Genomic DNA, 6,000 nt, shown 5'->3' on the forward strand with positions numbered 1-6,000 from the left:
AATGTTTTATATCAAATAGACAAGTGCAAAGATCCGCGTGAAACGATAAACACAGTCCAGTGGCTTATAACACACTCCTGCTATAATCCATCTAGAGCGAGTACAAATTTATAAACAAGTAAATTCTAATTTGTTGTTCAACAAACAAATGCCAAAAGAAGAAATATTTATGTTTACTGCCATCAGCACCCCACCATCCACTTGATGTTTTCGGTGATGTCGAAAAACATTGTAGTGAAAAATAACAGGAAATATTTTGTTGTTTCTATATATAATCTTTTATTCTTTAGTTCTGCCCAAAACATCCATAGAAGCCTTCTGATTGGAACGCTGAAATAAAAGGTTTTAACTACCTTTCTGTTAGAAAGGCTATCAGATAAGCTATCCTCGTGAACACAGTGAAGATCGTCTCATTTTGGCATAACGCTGCGAATGTTTGTAAACAGGACAGAAACAATTATCTCGACTTGTGGTTGAATGTGATCAGCGTGACACTTTTTACTTCACTCTATTACTTTTGTTTTTTTACTGTTACTTAGATAAGACTGGTTTAAACACAAAGCGTTTATTGTGGACATGCAATTTGTTAATCCGAACCTTGAAAGGATCGTTCAGGTCTTTTCCGTACTTAAAGGGATGCTGAACCAAACTTCGAATTTCGCAAAATAAGGTCACACAAGCGTTGAACGGGATGCTACGAACTCCAAAACATCACTTATACATCGAGATCTCAAACGGATGGCCGCATTTTTTGGAAAAGAAAGGCGCATCAAGCGAGGACTATGACGTCACAATCCTCACACGAACAGTTGAGAATGAGGGGAAGCGGCCTCGCTGCTCTCCTCCTCGCTTTGGTTAACCAGCTCGAGGCTTCAAGGGGACGAAGCGAAGAGAGGGAATGAGAATCGTGACGTCACATGTCTTGTTGGTCTCCTCATCCGTGTTCAATCGCGCACTTCTTTTCCGAAAATGCGGCCATCCGTTAAACAGAATAGAAAAAAAAATGAAAGACGTTTACAAGTCCCTGAAACACCGAATTAGAGCGCAGCTCTTGGGGATGAGGGGAGGGTATGGAGAGAAGGGTATGCTCCTGCTCCTCCTCCCGTGCTCTCCCCTCCTCCTCTCCTGCCGCCCTCCCATTTAGCGGAAAATGTTCGCTAAATTTCCCGCCAAATTTAGCGGAAAAACTTCCGTGCTAAATTTAGCGGGGAAACTTTTTTGTGCAACATGAAGCGGGGAAATTTTTTCGCCAAATTTAGCAGGAAAGCTTTTTCCGCTAAATTTAATGGGGAATTATTTCCGCTAAACTTAGGTGGAAAATTTTCCGCTAGATTTAGGGCGGAATTTTTTCCGCTAAATATAACGGGGAAATGTTTTCGCTAAATTTACCGGGAAACATTTTCGCTAAATATAACGGAAAAATATTCCGCTAAATTTAGCGAAAAAATTGTCCCACTAAATTTAGCGGGAAATGTTTTCGCTTAGTTTAGCGAGGAAATTTACCCATAATGCAGCGCGCGGTGACGTCATGAGTGACCCTCGTGATGTCACACGTGACGTCACATGTGACGTCTTTATGGGAAACGTTCCACAATGCAACGCGCGGTTACGCCGACAGTGACGGCGACGCCTTGTAGCCACCATAACGCCGCTGAAGCCGGAAACGGGAGCCTAAGAGCTGCGCTCTAAAATTGAAGATATCGTTGTAGGAGCGATGTTTTTGGCTTTGCAGCGTCCCGCCTATGCTCCAGCCTTGTTATATGAGCTAGAAATTCCGGTTTGTTATTCCTTTAAAAAGGTTGTTATCAAGCCAGTCACACAGGCGCCGAACATTCCTCTCAGCTGAAGACAAGAGGTCCTTTTTATCTTTGAATTGGTCAAATTTCACGATTATTGGCCCGTTATTTTTGGGCCAGAATTTGCTTAAGCATTCTGTTCTCTCAAAGTTCGAAGAGCCAAACATAATGCCCAAGTTGAGCGCGCAAAACTGGATAAATTTTCCTTCTGATGGCCCCATGTTGTGGCTAGGTTACCAGGGCAGCCATGAAATAACAAATTTTACTTTCGAAGTCGATTTTCGTTGTCTTCGCACAGTCTGAATACATTCCATTTTGACAGGCATGCCTTGGGAAGGCGCAAGCAGGGTATTCGATACAGAGTTCACCTCAGCCAACTTAGCTTCACCAGCACTTATCCTAGAAAGAGCTGTTGGACAGATATGTCGGTAGCTTTTTGTCCGCTTTCTAGAGATACAACCTTCGCCAGCATGTCTGTCTGCTTAGCCCCGATTGTTCGGAGAAGGATACTAAGTATATGGTCACCATCGGCTTCGGGGCCGGGATTCATTTTGACATCTCTCGAGATTACTAAGAGGTTCTGAGAGGCGTTAAAAAGCGTACGAGCACTAGAAACAGTAATGGCAAAACACTTTCCCGCCAGAGTGCACACTGTCGTTAAGGCACGACACCAAGGATAAACAAAGGTCTTTCCTGCGATAGCATTTGGCATATTTGGGAAGAAAAACATGTTTATTTATTTATTTTAAAGATACTGCCGGCCATCTTATAGGGGCCAAGGCATGAGTGGACTAAAGAAAAAATGCCAGCAAAACAAATAAGTAGTTATGAACATAGAGTAAAATGCGTGAGCAACCTAGTCCGTACAGTTCATTCAAACAAAAAAAAAAAAGTTCATATATATTGGCCGGTCGAATTTCACCGAGAGGCTCTGGCGAATCCACAGAGCGACATCGATGTCGCGGAGCACTCGGTGTTTCGAAGTCATCACTTTCTGACCAATTGTCAGTGCATTATTTTTACGGTTAGCCCTACACGTTAAGAGATCATAAATTTGGCATCGACGAGAGGACTATAAAATTAACATTCAAAATTTCAGCGTAATTTGAGCTCGATCTAACTATCCGGGGTTTAATTTCATAGATGTGAATAGCACGAACGTGGCTTTGCTCCAAGAAAGGGGCTGAACAGACAGAGGTATTTAAAAGTATCTGCCCTTTAGAGTGGCGTGTAGATTCGGTAAAGTAAGTACACAAATCAAAAAGAAAAAGCTACAACGGTGGCAGGTAGGTTCTGCGGGCTCGACTACAAGCCGACTGCCGACTAAAAGCTATCCGACTATAACAAAAAGGAAATTTACCTAGCACCAGATCGGCCGTTCTGCCTGATTTCCTTTGATGCCAAAATTCCAAACTGAAAATATGCGTACGTGCTTCCTTTCTGTCGAATTGCCGCGTGCGTAGCCCAGTGGCACCGCACTCAACTCGCACGCAGAGGCCCCAGGTTCGATTCTTGAGGGCAGCGCAACAATTGTTATTGTGTTGTAATAATAATTTCTACTACGCCCGAGAAGCTTCTCGTTTAACCGGGTACTCTATACTGGATGTCCCAAGGAGCGGCAAGGCTCTTTAAATCGACCGGAAAATTCGGTTTCTTAACCTATCGCCCCACTAATTTGTGCAGCATTGCCCACAGATGGTGGCTTTGTGTAAAATTTGCAAAGAGCGAACTTACCTGAAAAAGAAGTAAAGAAAGAAAAAGGCTTAGCTCCTATGGAAATGCAGCGAAGCCACCGGTCTTCAAACAATACGGCGCCGTTTCGCACGGGAGACAAGAGACGGCACATGCGGTCGCGATGCCAACTACCGCCAACGAACGAGCATACGGCGCCGAGAGCCGGCATCCTTAGCAGACGATCTCTTCGACTCCAAAGCGACGCGCGTTTCGCAGGCGGCAACAGCCGCAGAAACAAAAAAAAGGCGCGGTAACAACAAGGAACTGCAAAGCAGACGACATAAGTACCACAAAAAAAAGTCAAAATAACCCGACAAACTATTTTTTTAATCGATCATGTGTCCATTCAACATGTTTTATTAGCAATGATCATAAAATAATGCATTGGCAACCGATATCAGAAAGCTCGCGCCGCATTTGATTTGAAAAGATCGTCTGCTAAAGACGCCGGCTCTCGGCGCCGTATGCTCTTTCGTTGGCGGCAGTTGGCGTCGCAACCGCTTACGCCATCTCTTGTCTCCCGTGCGAAACGGCGCCGTATTGTTTGAAGACCGGTGGCTTCGCTGCGTTTTTATAGGAGCTAAGCCTCTTTCTGTCTGTACTTTTTACTGGGGTAAACTCGCTCTTTGCAAATTTTACAAAAAAATAACCATCTGTGGCTAACGCTGTACAAAATCGGAACGGGATAGGTTTGTAAACCGATTTTTGCGGTCAATTTAAAGAGCCTGGCCGCTCCTTGGGACACCCAGTAGTTACTTATTTAGTCACTTTATCGCCACCATTTGCTTCTTTTCCAAAGATACCGCGGTGTAACTTACCGTGCTAAACAGCTGGCGCGAACCGTAGATATGACCGTATTCATATTGGTGGAAAAGCGATTTCTCTGCCTGTGAAATATCTCTTCGATGTGCTGAGTGAATACCCCCTTTGCAGGATAAATTCACGACGACCACTGCCACCACACACGAACAGCGCAAAACAAAAACGAAATAGAACAACTAGCGTCCCTCGCGCCATTGTACGACGCGCTTTGCGGGGAAGCGAACACACGGCTGCTTGGAACCGGAGTAGGGCGGGTTGTTTTATTGGCTTTCGCAAATAATCGCAGTGTGAACGTTTACATTTTACAAGGAATATTCATTCCTTGTACCGCTGGAAATGATTTACGAGCAATGACTTCATTGAGAGAAAATCGACATACTGGTTACGTTATTTATTACTTACATGATTATCAAGAGAAAAAAAAAAACTACTTTCAAAACGACTTGTATAAAAGGTTGGTGGTTGGGCTCTTCTTGATGGGCTCGGACTATGCCTTTGAGCCTGTCTAGCTCGGTTTTAATGTAGTTTACAGTGTTGCGTAGTTCTTGGATCTCCGCCTGCGACAAGGGAAATGGTAAGGGAGCGATGACGACTTGCTTGACTTTGTCAGTCCCAACGAAGTAGAGAATCTTAGAACGATAGACTTGCTCCTGAAAGTGACCCCCAATGGCCACTGCCACGTTGCACATTTTTGACCACTAAACACGTGACCTTAGAATGTTTCACGTCTAGATTTTAACGAAGTACCACGCACAAATAATTTATTATTCCTCTTTAATAACAGTACCGGCGAGATAAGTTATGTTTCGTTTGTTTTAAGTCCAAAATATGATTTTACGACAAAAACTTGGGCAGCTTCGCAATGCCTCAACTAGATGCCGTCAGGCGCGATGGTGCCTTTTGGGTTTTTTATTGGAGCTAGGCACCGCTCTCTGGATTTAACAATATAAAAAAATAGTTTATCATCGTCGACGCTCCCTGCTGCTTTCTCGACGTGTGTTCTTTTTTTCGTTTCCGGCAGAAGTTTGTCACCATTAAATCTTTAGTTTATTCCGTTGTCTCCTCCCTCATAGTCTGCCATTCGTGACAATATTGCACAATTGATGCTTTATAGCAGGACTTGATAAATGTCAAGAGCTACAATTAGGGGCCAATTGTATGGGCATCTAACGAGAATTAGTAATAGGGTTAATTTAAATGTGATTCTTTGCCTGCTCTGAAGGCCCAAACTGCTGTATTTATAAGGCTACAAATACAGCAGTTCATGCTTTTAGTGCAGGCTAGGACCACATTTAAATTAATCCTATCACTAATTCTTGTTACATGCTCATACATTAGGTCTGAGTTATACACAAAGAATTGTTGGCACATGTCCTGAAAATGTATGAAGAAACTCCTGAGGCATCATCCAGAGAACATTTCCAACATGCACGCTGACCGGACAAATAAATCATAGTTGGACTGCTTCAGAATGAGTCGAGGACTACCTCAGGATGACCAAACATCTTACTTTGATATCCTGAGGATATCCGATGAATGTCTTTCCGTTATCTGGGTATACGTGTTGAATGTGTATGTTCTCGCTATATGTGAACTGTACTGTATCGTACCTAGTGGCACGCGGACTTCGTGTGTTTAAAGCACGATT

The sequence above is a fragment of the Ixodes scapularis genome, unplaced genomic scaffold (genome assembly GCF_016920785.2).
Source record: "Ixodes scapularis isolate PalLabHiFi unplaced genomic scaffold, ASM1692078v2 PGA_scaffold3__209_contigs__length_174095766, whole genome shotgun sequence".
Taxonomy (NCBI): domain Eukaryota; kingdom Metazoa; phylum Arthropoda; class Arachnida; order Ixodida; family Ixodidae; genus Ixodes; species Ixodes scapularis.